Genomic DNA, 27,881 nt, shown 5'->3' on the forward strand with positions numbered 1-27,881 from the left:
ACTGCGCCTGTGGCTCAAATATAACTCAAACCCAGCCGATCGGCGCGGGAGTATTTGACACTGAGCTCGTGACTCAAATATAACTCAAACCCAGCCGATCGGCACGGGAGTATTTGACACTGAGCTCGTGGCTCAAATATAACTCAAACCTAGTCGATCGACACGGGAGTCTCTGACACTGAGCCCATGGCTCAAATATAACTCAAACTCGGTCGGTCTACGTTAGAGTCTCTAATCGGAGAGTTGTGGTAGATCCTATGACGGAAAGAGAAAATATAATGGAAAAACTGACTTGCTGACCAACTGTGGATCTGACTCGATTCCTCGACTCTCAAATACCTGTGGAGTGAGGAGAATATAATGTGTTCATCAAAATCCACCGGGGTCATGATGTTGACAGAGTTTTCCGGCATTGTCCATCTTCATATTCTAGATCAGGTGAAGTTGCCACAGATGGGGTCAATATGATCCCATCAGGAATCTGAGAAGACGGAAATGCCGAAATAACGTGGCTGGAATGCTGACCAAGTCGTCATGACTTGGAGGGGGAATGTGATGAGCTATCTTCTATGTTGACCTAATTGTCAAAAGATCTCTAGTCAACGCTACCTGCAGGTAGGGTCCGAGATTTCCCGGTCCTTGACACCTCGATGCTCGAGGCAGATCCCACGGATATATCAGGAAGAATAATGAAATGAATAAAGAATTAGTACAGTGGCGTACCCTGACCTAGGGGGCGCCCTCGAGTGAATCGGTAAGTTAGTCACGACGTTGATCGAGTCGTCATGATCCGGAAGAGTAGATGGATGAGGACCAGATGAGGGGCTGGGTCTAACAGTACAGAGTCGGATGCGACATGGATCTAGAGGCAACAACACTAAGCAGCAACACATAGGCCGGAACACAATAGTGGCACGAAGGTTGGAACACAACACATAACACACAATAACAGCTCACATGTCGAATAATAACATCGGCGCAAAGGTCAGAACACAACATCGGCGCGAAGGTGGCAGCCGGCTATAGCGTGACGATGATGACTGCGACGATGACGCCCTCGGCACTAGAATGGGTCAAGAGTAGCAAGCGGCAGCTGTTGAAGGGCGACTGTCAAGTGTTGGAAACAGAAATTATGGGAGAAGAAAAAAGAATTATAGAAGGAAAAATGTGGAAGAGGAGAAATAACTCTATTTGGAAAAGGAGTAGAAGAAAATAGAAAACTCAACTTGTTCATTCATGAAAAAGAATTACATATTTATAGGCTTATTGGATAAGCACTGATATGAGATAATCATGATATTTTTTTTTTAATTCTATCTCCACGAACTCTTATCAAAATTATCAATTCATCAAGTTCTATCTCTATCCTATCTCTAGTCAAGACTTGCCACCTCACCATTCTATCTCCATAAAATTTTATCAACAACTTTTATCTAAAAATTAAGTTTAATTTCCAACACCCCCTCTTAAACTTGATTTTGTAACTCCAAGCAAATATCGTGTCTTGATGAAGTCTTCAAATTTGAGTGGCTTGGTAAAAATATCAGCAACTTGATCTTGAGACTTTATGTATTCCACTTGCACCTCTTTCTTGTAATACATTCTCTGATATAGTGAAAGCGCGTATCGATGTGCTTGCTTCTATCATGGAAGATTGGATTTTTTGCTAGTGCTATTGTAGACTTGTTATCAACTCGTATCTTGGTTGCCTCTTCTTGTGGTAAACTTAACTCATTCAATAAATTTCTGATCCAAACAGCATGACAAACACATGAAGTCGCAGCCACATACTCTGCTTCACAAGTAGAAAGTGTGACAATATGTTATTTTTTCGACATCCAAGTGAAAGATGTATCTCCCATAAAGAACACAAATCCTGTAGTGCTCTTTCTATCATCTATATCTCCACCCCAATCACTGTCACTATATCCTTCAAGTTTGAAGTGATTAGATGTTGAATAAAGTAATCCAAAATCTATCGTACCTTTGATATAGCGTAAAATTCTCTTAGCGATCTTAAGGTGGGTAGTAGTTGGATCTTCCATGTAGCGACTAACAAGTCCAACAACATAAAGAATATCAGGCCTTGTGCACGTCAAGTATCGTAAACTTCCAACCAAACTCTTAAAAAATGTTGGATCAACTTTTTCTTCTTTATCATGCTTTGATAGCTTGACTCCACATTCTACTGAGGCATTTATAGGCTTACTGTTATCCATCCTGAACTTCTTTAATATCTCTCTTGCATAATCTGCTTGTGAGATGAAGCTTCCATCTTCCCTTTGGTTCACTTCAATGCCCAGATAGTATGCCATGAGCCCAATATCAGTCATTTCAAACTCTTTAGTCATCGCTTCTTTAAATTCTCCAAACATACTTGGATTGCTTCCTGTGAAGATCAAGTCATCGACCTATAGGCATACAATCAAAACATCTTTATCCTTACTCTGAATGTATAATACATGTTCATAAGGACATTTGATGAAGCCTTTCTCTTGCAGGTGCTTGTCTATTCGGCTATTCCATGCCCTTGGTGCTTGCTTTAGCCCGTAGAGAGCCTTCTTCAATTTTAGAACTCTGTCTACTTGTCCTTTAACTTCATAACCTGATGGTTGCTGAATATAGACTTCTTCTTTAAGAACTCCATTTAAAAAAGTAGATTTTACATCCATTTGATGTATTTTCCACTTATTTTAAGCTGCTAAAGTAATGATTAGTCTGATAGTTTCTAATCGAGCAACGGGAGCGAATACCTCATCATAATCAATGCCAGATCTTTGACTGTAGCCTTTTGCCACCAATCTTACTTTATATCTTTCAACTTCTCCTTTGGCATTCTTCTTTATTTTGTACACCCACTTCACACCAATCGTCTTATGTCCTTTAGGAAGTGTCGTTAACTCCCATGTGTCATTCTTCTCTATCGCCTTAATTTCTTCATCCATTGCATCTTTCCACCTTTTGCTTTTTATAGCTTCTTGGAAATCTATAGGCTCGCAATCCGCAAAGAGACAAAATAGAGTAAGATTATCTTGATTTTCAGTTACCTCATAAATTTCCCGTAAACTTCTAAAGTGTGGTACTCTTTCACTTGAAGTTGATGCAGATAAATTCTCTTGAGTACTTGATGTTGGTGTTACTAGTGGAGTAGTAGGCTCCTCTCTTGTTTGCTCTACCCTTAGCTGCTCCACATTTTCTTCTTCAAAGTATGGGAAGAAGTTGTAATCTTTATTTTGAGATTCCCAATTCTATTCTTCTTCTTCATTAAATATGACATCTCGGCTGATGATTGTCTTCCCAGTATCTGGAATGTATAACTTATACCCTTTTGAGTTAGTATCATAGCCAATAAAAATAAATTTCTTACTTTTATCATCCAGTTTGCTTCTTGCTTCATCAGGCACATGAACGTGTGCTATACTCCCAAAAACTCTTAGATGAGAAATTCCAGGTTTCCTTCCGCCCCACACTTCTTGTGGTGTCTTGCCCCACACACTCCTAGTTGGTGATCGGTTGGATAAGTATACTACACATGCAACCGCTTCTGCCCAAAGTTCCTTTGGTAGCCTCTTGCTTTTGAGAATGCTCCTTGTCATGCCAAGGATGGTTCGATTCTTTCTTTCTGCCACTCCATTTCGTTGAGGGGATCTTGGAACTGTCAAGGGTCGTCGTATTCTGTTGGCTTCACAAAATTTTTGAAACTCCTTTGAGGTAAATTCTCCTCCTCGATCAGAACGCATAGCTTTGACCTCGAGACCGCTCTCCTTTTCTATGGTAGCTTTAAATTTCTTGAATATGTCGAAGGCCTCCGATTTTTGCTTCAAGAAGTATACCCAAGTTTTTCGAGAAAAATTATCTATGAAAAGAATGAAATAATTACTCTTACCAAGTGAACTTGGTTTTATCGGACCGCAAACATCTGTATGTATAAGTTCAAGAGGCTTTTGAGCTCTTGAACTTGACTCCTTTGGAAAACCTCTTCTAAATTGCTTCCCACGTAGACATGCTTCACATACTTGATCAGGATGTTTGATGTAAGGTAGTCCTCTCACCATCTCCTTCTTTGAAAGCAGTTCTAGTCCTCTGAAATTCAGATGTCCAAATCGAAGATGTCATAGCCAAGTTGTTGGATCGAGAAGCGCTAGAGGGGGGGGTGAATAGCGCTCGTGGCTATTTCGTTCGATTATCGGAAAACTATCGGAGTTAAAACGTGCAGCGAAATAAGCGGAAATAAAATAAAGAGACAACACAAAGAGACAGGTCGATTTTACTTCGTTCGGAGCCTAAGTCGACTCCTACTCGAAGGCCCGCGATCCTTGATCGCTTCCGGTGGGCAACAACTATAAGCTCGTTAAAAGATTACAATTATGAGTACAAATAAAAGCTATCAAAAATTATACTGACAACAAGAAATGCTAATTCTTCTGGGTCGTCGGGCACTTGTAGTAGCACTTGGGAGCGAGCAGCGTGTAGATGAAAGATCACTTAGAATTCTTTGTTTTTGAAGCTGCACCTCAACCCTCCTTTATATGCGGTTCCGCCTTGAGTGTGACGTGGCCAACCAACCAGATGCTCCACGTGGCGAAGTCGGCAGGGATAGAATTTGGTCCCGGGCGCCCATCCGGGACAGCCTTTTTCCAGCAGGTTCCTCACCGCAAACAAAGGTTAGTCCGAGCAAAATACCCCGTAAGACAATGTTAGAATCTGATAAAACACGGTAAGTAATAATTGAAGTCTTTGATTGTCCAAGTCTGACTTTGGATTTCCAGAAGCCCTAGGTCGACGTTCCCTCCTTGGGAACGCGTCCTCACCTACTCCACTCGGAGATTTACCTGTGCCCGCGATCCTCCGGATCGACCGACTTTTGCTCAACACTCGATGCTTCCGGACTTCTGCTGGACATCCGCTTCCTAGCTAGTCCAGACGGTTCGCGACACCGGGACTTTTCACCTAGGGTTACCACCCCTAGGACTTTTGCAAGCCATCAACCTGCCAAGACTTTACGCATAGGGTTACCACCCCCTATGACCTAGGGTTACCGCCCCCTAGGGTTTTCCCTTTGCCTAACCGCAGTTAGGACTTTCCTGAAATCCTCAAGTAGACTTGTTAGACTAAAAAACATCTTAACTTTGAATTCTTTGCCGTTATCAAAACATGAGTTCGATCGTCGGATGTTTCCCGCACCAACAATCTCCCCCTTTTTGATTATGGCAACACAAATTCGTAGTTAAGTAAACAAGCGAATAGATAGTCGTTTTAAACACAGGCAAAATTTGCTAAGTATAGCTGAACAATGTAACTAAAGTAAATTTTGCCCTATATGCTCCCCCTTAACTTTGGCTCCCCCTTAACTTTTGCTCCCCCTTAATTTTTAACTTCTTGAATTTTATGTTTACATTTTTGCTACTCTCCCCCTTTGCCATAACTCAAAAAATAGGCAATGTATAAAGAGTTGTACATGATTAAAGTTAGCAATATTCAACAGAGTTTGGAAGTTAAGGTCAATTGGAATTTAAGTTTTTAGGACCAGATTATTCATTTAAGTTCAGTTGGTCCTTAAGTCCAAGCACAAGTCATGTTTATTTATTAGGTATCAGAGGCATAGAGAACAAAACATTCTTGAAAAAGAAATTGAGTATCTTTTGCCAACTGTCTAACCTTTAGTTACTTGCTGATTGTCTATAGGACAATAGCTTTTACTAGGTTAGTCAAGTTAAGTTATTTAGGTCCAGATAGACTTGACTAGAGCTAGAGAACTTTAACTTGATTAATGTTTATTGCATATTTAACGCCCAGACTCATATTGATGCACAGATATAAGCATTCTTGAGTCCAGGCTATACCCTATGCATCTCACGTCATTCTATATTTTTCATTCACAATCAAGGTAAACCTAGGTGTTTTGTGAGATGCTCTGGCTTAATTCTAAGGGAACATGCTATCTAGGGGGGAAATCCTAGACTAAACCCAACTTTTGAAAGTCTAGTAAAATTGGAGTTTTGAAAAACTGTTTTTCCTAGAATTTATATTAAAAAAAATGTGACTAAAAGACTAATTTATTAGATTAAGGTATAGTCAATCAAGCCTGAAATGAAACCATCCATTAGACTAAAAAGTCGACATAGATAAAAGAGTCATAATAGAGCTGCTACAAGCTGTACTAGAGTCATAATAAAGCAACAGTGGGAGCTACTGAGATGATGAGGGAGGTGGTCCGGAACCCAGCGACCGAAGTAGTGTCAGGATCTCAGTGTGACGAGCCCGATCGTCCTCTCGTAGATCTCGGCGCAAGTCAGAGAGCTCCTGTCGTACGTCTCGTCGTAAGTCGGAGACCTCCTGTCGAACCTCTCGTCGAAGATCGGAGACCTCTCGTCGCATGGACTGATGAAACTCGGAGTTCTCGTGCTGGAAACTCAACATAGCCCTCTCTAGTCCGGAAACTCGATCAGCGAGAGTGCGGGGAGCTGGATGTGGTGCTCGAGGTGGTGGTGGGGCAGGAGCAGCCTCCTCAGGAAATAGTGCCAACATGAACTCATCATGCTCTGCCTCCTCCGCCTGCTGGTGATGTGCCCCCCTACGCCAGGACATGGTACCCTCATCGTCTATATGGATATTTGCTAGGGAAAAGTTCCTAGCTCCTATGATGTCAAACTCGGTCATGTAGCGGATGTCACCTCTGGTGACATCAATGTGTAATGAGGACATGTAAGCTGTCAGAATATGACAATAAGGCATATGTACTCGTCTGCTGGTCACGTATCCAGCTGCATAAATAATAGTGGAAAAGATGTGAAGACTGATGTCTATGTCTAACCTCTGACACAGAGCATAGAGCAGGAAGGAGTGAAATGGACGCATCACCGCAATGTCATGAGTGGTTAGCGGTAGAATACAAAGTACTAGAACCCTATAAAGGGCGTAGTCCTGAATTCTAAGGTTAAGTGACCTAAACTGGGTCTCAGTGGGATCACGCTGGTCCTCAAAGAAGAACGAATAGATCTTATCGAGGGTAATATGTGAGTAGGGATCTCCAAAAGGTAGCTCCCTAGGAGGATAGCATAAAAAGGTGCATGGTGACTCTCGTAATCCTAGAAACTCACGAATGGTTGTGGGAGATAATGTGATATCCGTGCCAGCTACCCTAGTGGTATAGGAGTAGTCGTCTACTTTCACTAGGTTGTTGTAAAATTCGGCACATAAACTTATGTTTACTGCGCTGGTGCACTCAACTAGGTTTCGCAGCCTATAGTGGTTTATAGTCTCGGAGACTGGAATACAAGAGCGTAAAAAGAACGATCTGTCTATACATTGGGTTCTAATGGCCATGTAATTTGTTGACATAAACTTAATCCTAAGTTCGTCGGTGGGAAACCTAGGGTCAATGCTAGGGGTAGAGGGCCCAGCACCAGATTTAGTACGCTTCCTAAATTTGAAACTAACATTATACTAAGGAAGAAGAAAAGACAAAAAAAAATTATAAAAATGAATTTTAGGAGGGGATAGAAATTTTACCGAGGAGCCATTGTTAGAAATTTTAGAACTAACGACCTCGGTTGAGTCACGAATTCGTATCAACCACGAAAAAAAATTTTAATTTTGAAAGTCTTCGCAGGGAAGCTAAGAAGAAGCTTAAGGAAGACTTGGGTGCAAGGGTAGGGGGCGCCTCCTGCCCCCTATATATAAGGGAGTCCGGGCGCCCGGGATCGCTGCGGGCGCCCGGGGTCAGAATACCGGGGGCGCCTGCCCCCGGTTTTTGACCTTGGTATATATATAATTATTATTTTTATTATTATTATTAATGTTTTAATTTTCAATTTTTAATTTAATTTCGAATTTTAAATTTTGAAATAATTTTGAAATTTAGGTTTAAAATAATTTTGAAATAATTTAAGTTTAAAATAATTTTGAAATTTAAGTTTGAAATAATTTTGAAATTTAAGTTTAAAATAATTTTAAGTTTTGAAGTTTTAAAATAATTTTGAAATTTAAGTTTTGAAATTTAAGTTTTAAAATAATTTTGAAATTTAAAAATAATTTTGAAATTTAAGTTTTAAATAATTTTTGAAATTTAAGTTTGAAATAATTTTGAAATTTAAGTTTAAAATAATATTGAAATTTAAGTTTAAAATAATTTTGAAATTTAAGTTTTGAAGTTTTAAAATAATTTTAAGTTTAAAATAAGTTTGAAATTTAAGTTTTAAATAATTTTGAAATTTAAATCTGAAATAATTTTGAAATTTAAGTTTAAAATAATTTTGAAATTTAATTTTAAAATAATTTTGAAATTTAAGTTTAAAATAATTTTGAAATAATTTAAGTTTAAAATAATTTTGAAATAATTTTGAAATTTAAGTTTGAAATAATTTTGAAATTTAAGTTTAAAATAATTTTGAAATTTAAGTTTAAAATAATTTTGAAATAATTTAAGTTTAAAATAATTTTGAAATTTAAGTTTGAAATAATTTTGAAATTTAAGTTTAAAATAATTTTGAAATTTAAGTTTAAAATAATTTTGAAATTTAAGTTTAAAATAATTTTAAGTTTTGAAGGTTTTTTTTTTTTTAATTACTTAGTCATCTCACCCGATCTAAATTCTCAATCAGGGAGTCCTATAACTTTTTGTGAGATGAATTGAGGTTCAATTAAAGGGTTTTGTTTAGTCTTGTGTTAGATTCGGGTTTAGCTTTGGATTCAACAAGTAAGCATTCTTTGGATAAAATTCTGGGCTATGGTGAGTCACAAGGAGCTCATTAAAGTAATCATGCCTTCGAGGTTTTCCAAATAGTCCTACACATTGAACTTAATACTAAAACTTGGTCTAACTAGTTAGGATCCATTTAAGGGTAGCTTCGGTCAGTTTCACTTGGCCAAGTGCACCAGGTCGAAGCCATATCTTCCTAGACATGCGATGCCCAAGTTTCCCTAACGTACTATCATCCAAAAACTTCACCAGTACTGTGATTCAAGTTAAACTTATCCCGTTTTAATCTAACCTTAACTACCCTGCCAGGTAATCTATTCTTGTTTTACCCATTCCGGGTAAATTAGGTTCAGTTACCCTGTCGGGTAGTTCAGTTGGAGGTGCCAGCTAGTTTGGACCCTCCATCTATTTATAATTTCGATTTGTTTAATTTTGAATTTTTAATTTAATTTCGAATTGATTTTTAATTTTAAAATTTTTTAATTTAATTTCGAATTTTAAATTTTGAATTTGATTTTTAAGTTTTAAATTTTTAATTTAATTTCGAATTTTAAATTACGATCGTTTTCATTTTAGCTTTCCCTGGATCACGGCCTCGATATGGTCTGTCGAGGTAGTATATTTGATCCTTCGGAACCCAGTATTGGCCAAGTCCCATTTGATTTATCAATTTAGACTTGGGGACCCATGCTTGGACTGATTTACTACTTTGTTTGTTTATTAAGGATAAATAAGATTTATATTTCTTTTTACTTTTATATCCTAGCCCAGTTCTATTGTAGACGGCTCTTTGTGTCCCAAGAATTAGATCCAAATTCTTGGAGCCCAGAGAGAACTTTTCTAAAGTAATTTTTAAATCATTTAACTGATTTTTCAGATTTGAATTTTCTTTCTCAAGTTGTTGTACTTGAGTTGAATCTTCAGTTAAAGATTTTGAGTTAGTTACTCCTTTAAGAATGGTTACTTCTTTTAAAAGTGACTTAATTTTCAAATTTGACTTGGCTAATTTGCGAAGTAAATAATTGACTAAATTATTAAGCCTAGGAATACTTACAGCGGAGTCTGGCCCTTCGGAAACGGATGCGGATCCGTGGCTTTGCTCGGAGTCGGCTTCTGACTCGCTCTCGGATTCGCTGATCTGGTCCCGGGCCATCAATGCGAGTAAACTCGTTTGGTCGAGTTCGTCGTCTTCGTCCTCCGAAGAAGATTCGTCCCAGGTTGCCTTTAGTGCCTTCTTTCTTCTTTGCTTTTTGGCCTCCTTTTGGTTGGGACAGTTGGCCTTGATATGCCCTTTCTGGTTGCACCCGTAACATGTGACTTCGAACTTTACCTTTGAGTTTTGTTGGGCCTCCCTGGATTGGACTGCCTTCTTTAGATCTTTCTTGTTGAAGCCCTTCTTCTTCTTGTAGAGCTTCTTTACAAGATTCACAAGTTCGCTGGTTAGTTCATCTTCTGAATCTTCTGAGTCAGGTTCATCTTCTGATTCCGATTCAATTTTTCGCCGTCCTCTTGATTCCCGTGTTCGATTCGTTCCTGCAACCAAAGCAATCCCTTTCTCGGATGGCTGTGCATTAGTTTGTTCATGGAGTTCGAATTCACTAAATAATTCATCTAATTTCAAGGAGGACAAATCCTTAGAGACTTTATAGGCATCTACCATTGATGCCCATAGTGTACTCCTAGGGAATGAGTTAAGGGCATACCTTATTATATCTCTGTTTTCTACCTTCTGCCCAATTCCATGTAGAGAATTCAGGATATCTTGAATTCGGGCGTGCAAAGAGCTTGCCGTCTCACCTTCCTGCATTTTCAAATTGTATAGTTTATTTAGTAACAAATCACGCTTATTTACCTTGGTTTCCGAGGTGCCCTCGTGTAATTCGATCAGTTTCTCCCATAGTTCCTTTGCGGAGGAGAATGGACCGACTCTGTTGAGCTCTTCTTTGGTAAGACCGCACTGGATTGTGCAGGTGGCTTTGGCGTCGGCTTCCACCTTTTTGATAAATGCTGGCTCCCAGTTCTCACAGGATGTAGGCTTACCGTCTGTACCTGTTGGTAGTTACAGTCCTGTTTTGACGATCATCCAGGTGTCGAACTGGATCTTTAGATAAATTTCCATTCGCCCCTTCCAATATCCGAAGTCTTCTCCGGAAAATAATGGGGGATGAACGGTGCTAAATCCTTCTTGTTGGGCCATTTAGATCTAAAAAAAAACAGAAACAACAAGATCTATTCCAAGACTAAGTCTTGGATTAGTAGTGCGGGAGGAAGAAAAAAAAATTACAGGCTCAAGTGGTATTGACCGACTTTGAGCAGAAAATCGATTCGTAAAAAAAATTAGAATATAGCTATGAGGCTAAATTCTAATCGACTCCGAACAAAACCACGAAAAAAAAATTGTCTCGAATAGTGGTTGCACCGATTCAAGACGACCCCGCTCTGATACCAATTATTGGATCGAGAAGCGCTAGAGGGGGGGTGAATAGCGCTCGTGGCTATTTCGTTCGATTATCGGAAAACTATCGGAGTTAAAACGTGCAGCGGAATAAGCGGAAATAAAATAAAGAGACAACACAAAGAGACAGATCGATTTTACTTCGTTCGGAGCCTAAGTCGACTCCTACTCGAAGGCCCGCGATCCTTGATCGCTTCCGGTGGGCAACAACTATAAGCTCGTTAAAAGATTACAATTATGAGTACAAATAAAAGCTATCAAAAATTATACCGACAACAAGAAATGCTAATTCTGAAGCTTCGGGTCGTCGGGCACTTGTAGTAGCACTTTGGAGCGTCTTTTGGAGTAGCGTGTAGATGAAAGATCACTTAGAATTCGTTGTTTTTTGAAGCTGCACCTCAACCCTCCTTTTATATGCGGTTCCGGGTGCCTGGATCCCTTCCGGGCGCCTGGAGTGTGACGTGGCCAACCAACCAGGATGCTCCATGTGGCGAAGTCACGCAGGGGATAGAATTTGGTCCCGGGCGCCTGGATCCATCCCAGGCGCCCGGACAGCCTTTTTCCAGCAGGTTCCTCACCTGCAAACAAAGGTTAGTCCGAGCAAAATACCCTGCAAGACAATGTTAGAATCTGATAAAACACAGTAAGTAATAATTGACAGTCTTCGGACTGTCCGAGTCTGACTTTGGATTTCCAGCCGAAAGCCCTAGGTCGACCCGACGCCTACTGTTCCCTCTTCGGGGAACGCGTCCTCACCTACTCCACTCAGGAGATTTACCTGTTGCCAGTCGATCCTCCAGATCGACTGGACTTTTGCTCAGCACTCGATGCTTCCGGACTTTCTGCTGGACATCCGCTTCCCCGGCTAGTCCAGTCTTTCACCTGGTTCACGACACCAGGACTTTTCACCTAGGGTTACCACCCCCTAGGACTTTTGCCTGAAGTCATCAACCTGCCAAGACTTTACGCATAGGGTTACCACCCCCTATGACCTAGGGTTACTGCCCCCTAGGGTTTTCCCTTTGCCTAACCGCAGCTAGGACTTTCCTGAAATCCTCAAGTAGACTTGTTAGACTAAAAAACATCTTAACTTTGAATTCTTTGCCGTTATCAAAACACGAGTTCGATCGTCGAATGCTTCCCGCACCAACACAAGTAATGTCTTTGTAACAAGCTTTGAGACAGTTGACGACATCATTTTGAATATTAAGTAAGAACATTCTATTTTTTGACATAGGCACCTTAGCAATTAAGCAACTAATATGATCTTTCAAGATGAGCATACCATCTTTTAGATGAATATCATACCCTTTTGCCAAAAGTTGTCCTAAGCTTAGGATGTTGCTCTTCATATTTGGTACAAAGAAAACATTTGAGATAAATTCATATTTTCCATTCTTCAAACGGATGAGAATGTTACCTTTGCCTTTTACCTCAATCTTTGATTCATCTCCGAAGGATACATTACCACCAACTGATTCATCAAGCTCTATGAACATGTTTCTTTTCCCACACATATGATTGCTTGCACCAGTGTCGAGATACCAAATTGTATCTTCTTCTCTTTCATTATCTTTATATGCTAGCAGTAGGGTGTCATCTTCTTCTTTCCTTTCTTCCATATAATTTACTCTTTCATATACTTTATTCTTGGACGATCTACATTCTTTTGCATAATGTCCAAATTTGTCACAATTGTAGCACTTAACTTGAGATTTATCGTACCTCGAGTTTGTATACCCTCTTCCACGTCCTCTTGTTGAATGTTCTCCTCTTTCATTGTTGTTGTTGGAGACTCATCCTTGCTCATTAGGACGACTTCGTCCATATCCACGACCTCTTCCACGTTGATTTCTATTGTTACTGAAGCTTTCATCTTTCTTTGTCGGTTGAAGAGTCGTCTTTAGGAGTTGTTGAGTAATTTCTTCATTTATCTTCTTCTTTTCTTCATGGGCTTGTAATGAACCCAGGAGTTGCTCAATCGTCATGACTTGTAGATCCTTGGTCTCTTCGATGATGGTTGTAATGCTATCAAATTTTGAATCCAATGATCGAAGAATTTTCTCAATAATAGTTACTTCTTCTAGTTTCTCACCATTTCTCTTTAGTTGATTGGAAATGGTAGAGACTCTAGAAAAATAATCTGATACTAACTCACTTTCTTTCATACGAAGAGCATCAAATTGACTTCTTAATGTCTGAAGTCGTATCTTTTTTACCTTTTCTTCCTCATTTATCAAGCTTTAGATGAGGATGGTTTTGAGAAGATTTCAAGTGCTACTTCAGCCAAGCAAGCATGGGAAAAGCTCCAAGTCTCATATCAAGGAGAAGAAAAGGTAAAAAAGGTACGACTTCAGACATTAAGAAGTCAATTTGATGCTCTTCGTATGAAAGAATGTGAGTTAGTATCAGATTATTTTTCTAGTTTCTCACCATTTCTTTTTAGTTGATTGGAAATGGTAGAGACTCTAGAAAAATAATCTGATACTAACTCACCTTCTTTCATACGAAGAGCATCAAATTGACTTCTTAATGTCTGAAGTCGTACCTTTTTTACCTTTTCTTCTCCTTGATATGAGACTTGGAGCTTTTCCCATGCTTGCTTGGCTGAAGTAGCACTTGAAATCTTCTCAAAACCATCCTCATCTAAAGCTTGATAAATGAGGAAGAGAGCCTTCTTGTCTCTCTTTCTTAAATCTCTCAGACTGTCTTTTTTAGTTGAAGATAACGTCGAGTCGTCACGAGGCTCAACGTAGCCTTTTTCTATAACTTCCCAAACATCATGAGCTCCAAGAAACGTCTTCATCTTGATACTCCAATTGTCATAATTACTCGCTTTGAGTAAACTTGGAAGGGAACCATACCTCCATTAGCCATAGCTCTGATACCACTTTGTTGGAAATAGAAATTATGGAGAAGAAAAAAGAATTATAGAAGGAAAAAATGTGGAAGAGGAGAAATAACTCTATGTGAAAAAGGAGTAGAAGAAAACAGAAAACTCAACTTGTTCATTCATGAAAAAGAAGTACATATTTATAGGCTTATTGGATAAGCACTAATATGAGATAATCATGATATTTTTTTTTAATTCTATCTCCATGAACTCTTATCAAAATTATCAATTCATCAAATTCTATCTCTATCCTATCTCTAGTCAAGACTTGCCACCTCACCATTCTATATCCATAAAATTTTATCAACAACATTTATCTAAAAATAAAGTTTAATTTCCAACATCAAGGTGCTAGTAAACTCAGAGATAGAGGGAGGGAGGCAGAGTCCGTGCTACCAGCGTACAGAGAGGGAGGCGGTGTTGGCGGCGGAGGCCCGGCGATGGCAGCCGGTGTCGACAGGCGGAGGCGTGGCGACAACCTCATGCATGAGAGGAGGCGTGCATATGCAAGAAGAGGAGAGGAGGGTGCGATATGTGCGATGGACTGGTCGACGGTCGGCAGCATGCTTGATCAATGGTAGTGGGCTGGCGAGGGAGGACCGAGTGTGCGTCTCGAGCGGCAGTGGAAGAACCCAACCAAAAACCCGGCGGCGACGCTAGAAAAAACCCTAAGCCCCCCTTCTTTGTTGATGAACAATGCTCTTCTACAAACCAAAACTTTCAACATGTGAAGTATGTTTGGTCCCTTTAGGTCCTCCTCTCTTCTTCGTAATTCCCTTTAGGTCCCATTGATATATCCACATCAGACGTTATGTTTGGTATTTATTGTAGTATGTTTAGTTCAAAACGTTTAACTGCAATTAAATACAAATGGTTATAATCAAGATTTTAAGTAAAAAATTATGTTAGTTGTTGATATTAGTTATTTATCTTATATTTAAATTTATTTTAATTTCAAATGTAAACAAAAGATTTAAGTTTTTAATGAAAATCTAATATTATTGGCTTTAAAAATATATATAATCATCCATTATAATTAATTAGCTTAAATTTTAGTTTTGTTTTGATTCTTAAAGCTAGTTAAAATAGAGTTTAAAAATGACTAATTGATATAGGCAGTTCTTTTAAATTTAGCATACAATATATACTTTTTAAGTATTTCCGTTGGATAATAATAAACATATAAAAAAGAAAATATAACAATTATATAAACAATTTTAAAGTGTATTAACCCTCCTATCTCGATTTATGTGTCCATCCAACTACCAATAAGTTTTTAAGATTTTAATGAAATAAAAAATATATTTCTTTTCACTTTTCGAAGTACATGATGATGTATATGTTAGTTAGAGCCCTATAGTCAATCATTTGATGATTGTATGGACTCATTGTATCATATTCTTGTATATTAATAAAGGCATTTGTTTGGTTATTATACTTATTTGTATTAGTGTCAAATAAACTAAGTATAATAGCGTCCTTGAGTAGAAGGTTCATACCTATATCAATCGATTAGTTGAATCGATAGTGAGATGATATAGGGAACACTACTCTAAATCATTCCTAGTCGAGTATTAACATTCAGGGACAATGTTAATGCAATAAGACTAGTATGTAGGTCAACTCGATGACTTGATCTCACAAGTCATGGATATAGAGATATCAAGTTGACACATGGGTATACATTAGAGAATGTATACTGAATGACCCGCCATGAGAAAGTATCATGGATCGTTATATGAGTGTCATATACTTTCTCATATGGCTATTAGTATGACTACTAGTCCTTAGACCTGAAGTCACCATAGATCCCTACATAAGGAGTTATGTACTTTGGTTTCGTCAAACGTCACCCGTAACTAGGTGGACTATAAAGACGATTACTGGGTATATAACAAATTATGCAGAGGGATGTGAGTGATGTAGATGGGATCTATCCCTCCTATATGACGGGAGAGACATCGGTATTCTTGATAAAGTGAGACCACGAAGTGCATGGCCATGTCCAAATGAGTCAATATAGGATATTGAGCTCATTTGATTTAGTGAGTCTACTTGGAGTTCAAGATTTAGATTGGTCAGAGGATGACACGGTCTATGCCTCACATTGATCAATCTAGATGTCTAGGATAGAAGGACACTTGTCATATTTTGTGAGGAGTCACAATTAGTAGTCACAAGGTGATGTCGGATCTCGACATTCTTGTAACTTGGATAGTAATGATGTGTTGCTAGATACCGCTCATTACTTATGCTCCTAAATGGGTTTAGGACATTGCCAACGTTACAAGAACCTATAGGGTCACACACTTAGGACAATTAGATGGAGATTAGGTTCATATGATGAATCAAGAGGATTAGATTCATTTGATGAATGAAATTGGATTAAGAGTAATCCTAATTGGGCTAACTTGAGTTTGACTCAAGTTGATTCATGTGTTCAATGAGTCTAATTTAGATTTTGACTCATTGAATCAATTTAATTAAATGAATTAGATTCATTATATTAAGTTGGCTTGAATCAAATGGTTGGATTTGATCAACCATGGAAGAGATTTGGTCAAGTTTGACTTGACTTGAGAGGAAGATTAAAAGTCAAGTTTGACTTGACTTTATGCCACCTCATTGGTGAGTTGGCATTGAAGTGGACCAATGATGTTACTCCACATCATCATGGGTGCCACCTCATGGAAGTTACAAAGTCATTTTCTTAATAACTTCACATTAATTGCATTTAATGGGGAGTTACACATGAAGATTGTGGCCGGCCACATTTTGAATGGGGATGAATTGAATTCATTTATTCATGTGTGAATTCTTCTTCCTTCTTCCTCTTGAAGCTCTTCCTCTCCCTCTCCTCCTTGCTTGGCCGAATCTTACCAAGGTGCTAGCACACCTTTGTGTGAGGTTTTCTCCACCTACGTGTCCGTGTGGATACTTCTAGAGGACCGACGCTTGACGGTCTAGAGATCCGGCAACTCCTTGGACGAGCGGGAACGCGAAAGGGCACGCTTCAAGGTATACTTCTCAACACATATATCTAGGAGTAGATCTAAAGGTTTTTGAAACTCGTACTCGTAATTTTTCGTTCGGTTTTCCTTGCACGGATCTACGGCTTTGGGTGATTCGGGATTTCCGCGACGCGAAAAGTGGTTTTCGCGGCCCGAAAAACCCAACAGTGGTATCAGAGCCACGTGCAAGGCTTGTACGAGTTTATTTTTTGGTTTTATGAAAACTAAAGTTTCTGTAATTTTCTGTAAAATTATGATTTTTGGATTTTTATGAGTATTTTTTCCGAGTAATCGAAGCACAAGTGTTTAGACACTTGTAGGCTTCGACTACCGGGAAGATTTTTCCAAAACGGTGATATTTCAACCCAAATCCGTTTGGGACAGCGAGCGAAGGCGCTGTAGGATCGCTTAGGAGCAACTCACGATGGTTAGATCGTGGGTAGGGGCACTCCTCCTAACCCCGCAAGGGGATTTGCTTCGCGATTGCGCCCGAAATCGCTAATCGGGACCGCCGGGAAAATTCTTCTCAAAGGTTTCGTCCCAAATTGTTTTGGGACAGCAGGCTAAGGCGTTGTTGGATCGCAAAGGAACCCTCGCAATGGTTAGATCGCGGGTAGGGGCGCTGCCCCTGGCCCCGCAAGGGGATCCGTTTCGCGATTGCGCCCGAAACCGCTAAACGGGACCGCCGGGAAATTTTACTCGTAAAAATTGTAAAAATTGTAAAAATTAATTTTAAAAATTATAGAAAATTATGAAAATATATAATTTTGAATTATATATTAATTTTTGTGATAGTCATGGCCCAAAAACCCAATATAATTGGATTGTGTTGTAATTAATAATACGGCCTGCGTGCCGTTATGTGTTTGCACGTGTTGTATGTTTTTATTTTTCCGCGACCTACGCGTCGTGCCTTTCTCATATATTCTGGTTGTAAATTAGATTTAGACTCTAATGTAACTCGAGTTTCAAATTGTAATGTACAAATTGGAGCGGTGGAGGGTCCACACGAGACGGAGTTCCGAGGCGGGCACGAGCAACACAAGGTGGTCAAAGGGAGGAGCTTGGAGAAGCTGTTGACCCTAGATTGACCATTCGATCTTCTCATTAGCTTGAGAAGATCATAGTGGAGCCACGACTAAATCACAAATAGATTAATTAGTTAATTGCTTATATATATGATGCATGTTTAATAAGTAATTAATTAATTAGTGCCTTACGATTAGATTAAATCTAAGTCGTGCACATGATGCACCCTTGCGATTAGATTAGATCTAAGTCGTGCACAAGATGCATCCTTCTTGATTAGATTAGATCTCGATCGAACCAACTCTAAATGCCTAACCGTGCCGTGATACCTATCACTACCTCGATCACATGTATTGTTGAATCTGCCAAAGCAGAGCAATACATATTATCTTGGTAGGGTACGGAGGGACAATCTTGGTCCCGCCTATCAACGCATGGGTGAATACAAACTCAATTAGATTGAGTATTCCTAGTTGCTCGGTTAGATCGAGTCAACTATAGGCATTCTTCCAACTGTTGGAAAAGATAGGTCAAAATCACATCTATATTAACTCTCGGGCGTATTAGTCAAAGCTAACTCGAGTTTTAATATAAATGCGGATATTGATTTTATAAACAAGAGTTGCATAGAGATGTAATTGGTAATCGTTACCTACCGATCATACTAAGTCTTGGGCGTATTAGCCAAAGCTAACTCAAGGGTTAGTATGATGTGGATCTTGTCCCACATGAATTATAGAATTTAGTGGGAGCATCATTTAGTTAAAGGCCTAATTAAATGATTAAGAATATGATATTTATTTCTGCTTTTATTCTGTTGTAGATAGCCATGACGTCAAATACGAACACCTTCTCCCTGCGATCTATCCTTGAGAAGGACAAGCTCAACGGAGCAAACTTCCTGGACTGGTACAGGAACCTGAGAATAGTTCTCACTCAGGAACGTAAACTGTACGTTCTGGAGCAGCCCATTCCGGAGGCTCCTCCTGCCACTGCCCCGCGAGCTGACCGAGATGCTTTCAAGAAGCATCAAGATGACGCATTAGATGTGTCCTGTCTAATGCTCGCGACCATGAACTCTGAGCTTCAGAAGCAACACGAGTTAATGGGCGCTTACGATATGGTTGAACATCTTCGTCAACTATATCAAGGACAAGCGAGGCATGAGAGATTTGAGATCTCAAGGGCATTGTTTCAGTGCAAGATGTCAGACGGGGCTCCTGTAGGCGCATATGTACTCAAAATGATTGGGTACATAGAGAACCTACAAAGGTTGGGGTTCCCACTTGGCCAAGAGCTGGCCACTGATCTGATCTTGCAATCCTTGCCGGATAGCTATAGTCAGTTCGTTCTAAACTACAATATGAACGAGATTGACAAGCCACTGCCCGAGCTGCTTAGCATGTTAAGAACTGCTGACCTAAACCTTAAGAAGGCTAAGCCCAACACTGTTCTGATGGTTCAGAAACATAAGGGCAAGGGCAAGGGCAAGCCCAAAGGCAAGGGAAAGTCCCAAGCCAAGGGCAAAGGCAAGGCACTGAAGCCTAAAGGAGGGGTCGCCAAGGATGCTACCTGCTTCCACTGCGGTCAGACCGGGCACTGGAAGAGGAACTGCAAGGTATACTTGGAGGATCTTAAGAAGAAGCGAAGTGAGAGTTCCACTTCAGGTATATATGTTATAGAAGTCAATCTATCTATTTCTACATCATGGGTATTAGATACTGGATGTGCTTCTCACATTTGTACTGATGTGCAGGCGCTGAGAAATAGCAGGGCATTGACAAAGGGCGAGGTGGACCTACGAGTAGGCAATGGAGCACGGGTTGCTGCTGTTGCTGTAGGGACTTACTTTCTATCTCTGCCCTCTGGGCATGTACTAGAGTTAGTCGATTGTTGTTATGTGCCTGCATTAACTAAGAACATTATATCAGTTTCTTGTTTGGACAATAAAAGTTTCTCGTTTACTATAAAGAACAAATGTTGTTCCGTCTATTTAAACGATATGTTCTATTGTAGTGCACCTCTGATTAACGGACTCTATATTCTAGACCTTGAGAGCCCTATCTATAACGTAAATACCAAGAGGTTCAAGTCTAATGACATGAACCAAACCTACCTCTGGCACTGTCGCTTAGGTCATATAAATGACAAGCGCTTATCCCAGCTCCATAAGGATGGTATGCTGGACTCATTTGATTTTGAATCATATGAGGTATGCGAGTCATGCCTACGAGGCAAGATGACCAAGACTCCCTTTAGTGGGCACAGCGAGAGAGCGACTGATTTGTTAGGACTCATACATAGTGATGTATGTGGCCCTTTCAATGTCGCTGCTAGAGGCGGTTATAGGTACTTCATCACATTTACTGATGACTTCAGTAGATATGGTTATGTGTACTTGATGACACATAAGTCTGAATCCTTTGAAAAGTTCAAAGAATTCAAGAATGAAGTACAGAACCAGCTTGGCAAGAGTATTAAGATACTTCGATCCGATCGAGGTGGAGAATACCTTAGCCATGAGTTTCGTGACTATCTAGCTGAGTGTGGGATTCTATCCCAACTCACTCCTCCTGGAACACCACAGTGGAATGGTGTATCCGAAAGGAGGAATCGTACCCTATTAGATATGGTGCGATCTATGATGAGTCACACAGATCTTCCGACATACCTTTGGGGTTATGCTCTAGACACGGCAGCTTTTATACTCAACCGAGTTCCATCCAAGGCCGTGATAAAGACACCATATAGGATATGGACTGGGAGAGATGCCCAGGTGTCTTTCATGAGGATTTGGGGTTGTGAGGCTTACGTTCGACGTCAAGTCTCAGACAAGTTAGGACCCAAATCCGACAAGTGCTACTTTATTGGATATCCCAAGGAAACTAAGGGATATTACTTCTACATTCCCAGTCAGTACAAGGTAGTTGTGGCAAAGACTGGGGTCTTTCTAGAAAGGGACCTTGTTTCTAGAAAGACTAGTGGGAGCGCGTTCGATCTTGAAGAAGTTCAAGATGCGAACAATAGCACTGATGCCTCGATGGAAATTGAACTGGAACCACAAAGTATTGTGGATGATGTTCCACAAGGAGTTGAGGAACAACAACCAGTTCAAGTAGACATTCCTCTTCGCAGGTCTGATAGGGTACGTCGTCAGCCTGAGAGATACTCATTTCTCTTGTCTGACCATGATGACGTTGTGCTCATAGAGGATGAGCCTACCACCTATCAGGAAGCTGTGATGAGACCAGATTCCGAGAAATGGCTAGAGGCCATGAGATCCGAGATGGAATCCATGTACACCAACCAAGTTGGGACTTTGGTTGATCCACCTGAAGGGGTAAAACCCATTAGGTGCAAGTGGGTCTTTAAGAGAAAGACTGACATGGATGGACTTATCTATAAGGGTCGCTTGGTAGCTAAAGGTTTCAAGCAGATTCATGGTATTGACTATGATGAAATCTTTTCTCCAGTAGCGATGTTTAAGTCCATTCGGATCATGCTTGCTATTGCAGCCTACCATGACTATGAGATATGGCAGATGGATGTCAAAACCACGTTTCTGAATGGAAACCTACTCGAGGATGTGTACATGACACAACCTGAGGGTTTTGTAGATCCACAGCATACTAGCAGAGTATGCAAGCTGCATAGGTCCATATATGGACTAAAGCAAGCTTCTCGGAGCTGGAATCTTCGATTCGATGATGCAATCAAACAGTTTGGTTTCATCAAGAACGAAGATGAGCCTTGTGTCTACAAGAAGGTTGTAGGGGATATAGTTGTCTTCCTCATATTGTATGTGGATGACATACTACTCATTGGGAAGGACATCCCTATGCTTCAGTCTGTCAAGACTTGGCTAGGGAGTTGCTTCTCAATGAAAGACTTAGGTGAAGCATCCCGCATTCTAGGGATACAGATCTATAGAGATAGATCTAAGAGATTGCTTGGCCTAAGTCAGAGTACATACATTGATAAGGTACTCCTACGGTTTGCCATGCAGAACTCCAAGAAGGGATTTCTGCCGATGTCACATGGTGTGAGTCTTTCTAAGACTCAAGGTCCCTCTTCTAGAGAGGAGAGAGACCGCATGAATCAGATCCCTTATGCCTCAGCCATAGGATTGATCATGTACGCCATGCTATGTACTCGACCTGATGTCTCATATGCTTTGAGCATGACGAGCAGATACCAGTCAGATCCAGGTGAAAATCACTGGATAGCGGTCAAGAATATTCTTAAGTACTTAAGAAGGACTAAAGAATATTTCTTGATATATGGAGGCAGTGATGAGCTACCTGTAAAGGGTTACAGTGAGCTCATTCGACCGGGATGACTATAGATCGCAATCGGGTTCATATTTTGCATTAATGATGGTGTCAATTTGGAAGAGTTCAAGCATGATACAAGATGCGATTCTACAAAAGTACATTCTTGCATCGGAGGCGGAAAGGAGGAAGTTTGGATCCGCAAGTTCATCACTGAACTTGGGGTGGTTCCTAGTATTGCTGACCCCATTGAGCTCTATTGTGACAACAATGGAGCTATAGCACAGGCGAAGGAACCTCGCTCACACTAGCGGACCAAACACATACTACGGCGCTTCCATCTCATTTGAGAGATCATCGAGAGAGGAGATGTGAAGATTTGCAGAGTACCTACAGAGGCTAACATCGCAGATCCCTTGACCAAGACTTTGGCACAGAGGAAGCATGATGGTCACACTAGGTCATTAGGCCTTAGAGCCTATACTGATTGACACTAGTGCTAGTGGGAGATTGTTAGTTAGAGCCCTAGAGCCAATCATTTGATGATTGTATGGACTCATTGTATCATATTCTTGTATATTAATAAAGGCATTTGTTTGGTTATTATACTTATTTGTATTAGTGCCAAATAGACTAAGTATAATAGCGTCCTTGAGTAGAAGGTTCATACCTATATCAATCGATTAGTTGAATCGATAGTGAGATGATATAGGGAACACTACTCTAAATCATTGCTAGTCGAGTATTAACATTCAGGGACAATGTTAATGCAATAAGACTAGCATGTAGATCAACTCGATGACTTGATCTCACAAGTCATGGATATAGAGATATCAAGTTGACACATGGGTATACATTAGAGAATGTATACTGAATGGCCCGCCATGAGAAAGTATCATGAATCGTTATATGAGTGTCATATACTTTCTCATGTGGCTATTAGTATGACTACTAGTCCTTAGACCTGAAGTCACCATAGATCCCTACATAAGGAGTTATGTACTTTGGTTTCGTCAAACGTCACCCGTAACTGGGTGGACTATAAAGGCGATTACTGGGTATATAACAAATTATGCAGAGGGATGTGAGTGATATAGATGGGATCTATCCCTCCTATATGACGGGAGAGACATCGGTATTCTTGATAGAGTGAGACCACGAAGTGCATGACCATGCCCAAATGAGTCAATATAGGATATTGAGCTCATTTGATTTAGTGAGTCTACTTGGAGTTCAAGATTTAGATTGGTCAGAGGATGACACGGTCTATGCCTCACATTGATCAATCTAGATGTCTAGGATAGAAGGACACTTGTCATATTTTGTGAGGAGTCACAATTAATAGTCACAAGGTGATGTCGGATCTCGACATTCTTGTAACTTGGGTAGTAATGATGTGTTGCTAGATACCGCTCATTACTTATGCTCCTAAATGGGTTTAGGGCATTGCCAACGTTACAAGAACCTATAGGGTCACACACTTAGGACAATTAGATGGAGATTAGGTTCATATGATGAACCAAGAGGATTAGATTCATTTGATGAATCAAATTGGATTAAGAGTAATCCTAATTGGGCTAACTTGAGTTTGACTCAAGTTGATTCATGTGTTTAATGAGTCTAATTTAGATTTTGACTCATTGAATCAATTTAATTAAATGAATTAGATTCATTATATTAAGTTGGCTTGAATCAAATGGTTGGATTTGATCAACCATGGAAGAGATTTGGTCAAGTTTGACTTGACTTGAGAGGAAGATTAAAAGTCAAGTTTGACTTGACTTTATGCCACCTCATTGGTGAGTTGGCATTGAAGTGGACCAATGATGTTACTCCACATCATCATGGGTGCCACCTCATGGAAGTTACAAAGTCATTTTCTTAATAACTTCACATTAATTGCATTTAATGGGAAGTTACACATGAAGATTGTGGCCGGCCACATTTTGAATGGGGATGAATTAAATTCATTTATTCATGTGTGAATTCTTCTTCCTTCTTCCTCTTGAAGCTCTTCCTCTCCCTCTCCTCCTTGCTTGGCCGAATCTTACCAAGGTGCTAGCACACCTTTGTGTGAGGTTTTCTCCATCTACGTGTCCGTGTGGATACTTCTAGAGGACCGACGCTTGACGGTCTAGAGATTCGACAACTCCTTGGACGAGCGGGAATGCGAAAGGACACGCTTCAAGGTATACTTCTCAACACATAGATCTAGGAGTAGATCTAAAGGTTTTTGAAACTCGTACTCGTAATTTTTCGTTTGGTTTTCCTTGCACGGATCTACGGCTTTGGGTGATTCGGGGTTTCCACGACGTGAAAAGCGGTTTTCGCGGCTCGAAAAATCCAACAGTATAATCAAGAATCTCAATAACAAAAAAATTGAAGGTAAACTTATATTACAACTGTCACTCAATATCAAGTTTATTTATTACATAATTATACATCTTAAAGCAACAAAATTTTACACACAACATAGTAACACTAGCTCCTTAAAAAGAGAAAAAATCATAATGTATCCAATAATAAAATAAGTAGTAGTATGACATATAATAAATCACGTGTATACGAACAATTTCATAAGTACCATAGATGCACCTAATTTAAATAGTAACTATATATGATCTCATATTCAGTCACCTCCCTAGACTTGCATCCTGCAATCAAGAGAGATTAAAAGAAAACAATTCAATATTATTAAAAAGGACGATAACAACATTATACATATAATTGAATTGATGTTTATCCCATATCATCGCACCAATTATTATAAAAGTTTTCCAATAAATATTATCACATTTGAATTACAAATACATTTGTGTTGCTTATAAGACATTGCTGCAAACAAAGCATATGATACCCTCATTCTTATATATTTAATTAAGACATAAATAATTTGTTTATATATATAATCTTGTACCCTCATGGCAATCAGTGAGCTTCAAGTGTTAATTTTTTTAAAAAAATATATATATATATTTGGTAGGATTTAGGGTTAGTATTTAAGCTAAAGGAAATGATTTTTTTAAAAAAAAAAATAATTGCCTATAAATGTGTAGGGTAACATAACTGCCAATTCTCAATGTCAATATCAAGTAATATATATATATATATATATATATATATATATATATATATATATATATATATATATATATATATATTTATTGCCATTTTCCCGAGACTACATTTGCTCTGGATTAAGGTTATTATTTTGTGGACAAGTTTGAACACTATCGTTTTCAATTAAAAAAAAAAGGAAAATGCAACCAATTAAAATATATATAATTATCTCATATATTATATCGGCGATATGAACTCATAATCTATTTTATTCAACTAACATAGTTTTCTTTGTTATACCTTTTGAACTATGCCCACCTGAATCTGAGGAGCCTATGAAATATGAACAGATGGCAGATGCGAGATGATGGGCCAATCTTCGCCGATCTCCCTTTCGCATCTTCTTTTCAATTGTGGGCAGTTGGAAACCCTGAAAGTTTCCAACATAGGTAGATTCTTCAAACCTCTTGGCAAAAGTCCTAATTCTGAGCAGTTCTGGAGCGATAGAACACGAAGAGACTTGAGATGTCGTAGCCAGTCTGGCAAGGTCGTGAGATTGGAAATTCCATGTATGGATAGTTCTTCTAACACACTGCTTGTTGCTTCTGCTGTCATCAACGACTCCAATTCATCACAACAACAAATACTTAATTTTGGATTTTCATACCGTTCACGGTACTCATAGAAAGATGATCCATAATGTGCACCCATTAGAAACAATCCTCTGAGCGTGTGCAAGTGTTGCAGTCGCCCATGTAAATTGACTTTGTTGCCACAAATTTGTATTTGGAACTTAGGTACTGAATTCAAGATTTGTACGAGTTCTTCTGGCTGCAAGACTATACTTGGACAACCTGAGAGCCGTAGAAAACAAAGAGAACTGAGATATTGTAGCCAGCCAGGCAAGGTCATTAGATTGGAAATTCCATCTATGTATAGTTTTTCTAGCACACTGCTTGTTGGTTCTGTTGTCATCAACGACTCCAATTCATCACAACAACAAATACTTAATTTTGCGATTTCGTACCCAATCCTGTACTTAGTAAATAGATAATGTTGGCCACGTAGAGACTAAAAGAGATATAACAGAATTATCCAAATTGACCGGATCAAATTATCAAATCAAATCATATTAGTATTTGGATTAATTATTCTAATAATTCTGTTATAATTATTCTCAGAATTATTCTAATAATTCTATTATAATTATTCTCAGAACTATTCTTAGAATAATTCTGTTATTTATTAATTAGTTATTTGACCAAGTACTTTTGAACATTATATATTGTATTGTCCTTAGGGCAAATATCAATGAACAATAAATTTTATTATTCTCATCTTATTCCTTCCTCTCTCTCTATTCTTCTTCTTACAGAGACAATTCTTTGAGCGTGTGTAAATATTGCAGTTGCCCGTGTAAATTGACTTTGTTGCTACAAATCTGTATTTGGAACTTAGGTACTGAATTCAAGATTTGTACGAGTTCTTCTGGCTGAAATATTATACTTGTAGATTCTGAGAGCCGTAGAAAACAAAGAGAACTAAGACGCCCCACTTCCGACGGGAAGGATGCCAAATTATCACACTTTTCAATGGTCAATGAACGTAGCATTTCTAGGTGCTGCATTTCATCCCCAGGAAGAGATTGGAGTTGTCTGCATTCTATAATTTTTAATTCTATCAAGGATATGAGGTTTCTGATGCAGCCACTTGGAAAAGATGTCATGTCATTTATCTCCGCCGCTTTGAGAAACGAAAGAGAAGTTAGCCTTCCGATGCATGAGAGTATACTCCCACAGCAGTATGATATCTCAAGGTGTTGGATTGTAGGAAGCATCGGCATACTTTTCAATTTCGGACAATGGATAATCTTCACCCGCTGCAGTACAGGGAACAACGCACCGACACCATGAGCCTCTGACCATTTATCTAAATTATCCATCCAAGTCAAGCGGAGTTCTTGAAGGGAAGGAAAGCCTCCGTACCCATGGAACTCAGCACCCATCTGTGTGATGCCATACATAGAGTGTAAGTCGAGCTTCTTAAGAAACTGTAGATTTCCAAACGGAGGAATATGCTCACAAACACGACAGTTTACAAGGCGAACTTCAACCAAATTTGGCAATTGTAACTCCATCAACCATGTTGGAAATTGTCGGCTCCCATAGTGGAATATGGTTAACTTATTTAAGCTCGTGTTTGGACCAAGATCATCCAACATGTCCTTGTCATTACTCTCTGAACGATTAAACTCTATATATACTTCATTAAGATCTTTATTCTTGAAGATTTTTCTACCACCGCAAGAATAATTCTTAAAATCTTTAGAAAATATAACTTCTATTTCTCCATGAAGCTTCAAATCCTCAAGTTCTAAAATTGAGCATGCACCAGTTCTGTCCCCAGCAACAAAGACAGGTAAACTATGAAGATTAATTAGTCGTGACAACCCACAGGGCAT

At 39.2% G+C, this 27,881-nt stretch overlaps 1 pseudogene; it reads right to left on the reverse strand.

Annotated features, from left to right (window-relative positions):
- Window positions 1–1,446: 1,446 nt before the first annotated feature.
- LOC121995434 lies at window positions 1,447–27,881 on the reverse strand (annotated as a pseudogene).

Source organism: Zingiber officinale, chromosome 6A, assembly GCF_018446385.1.
Source record: "Zingiber officinale cultivar Zhangliang chromosome 6A, Zo_v1.1, whole genome shotgun sequence".
Taxonomy (NCBI): domain Eukaryota; kingdom Viridiplantae; phylum Streptophyta; class Magnoliopsida; order Zingiberales; family Zingiberaceae; genus Zingiber; species Zingiber officinale.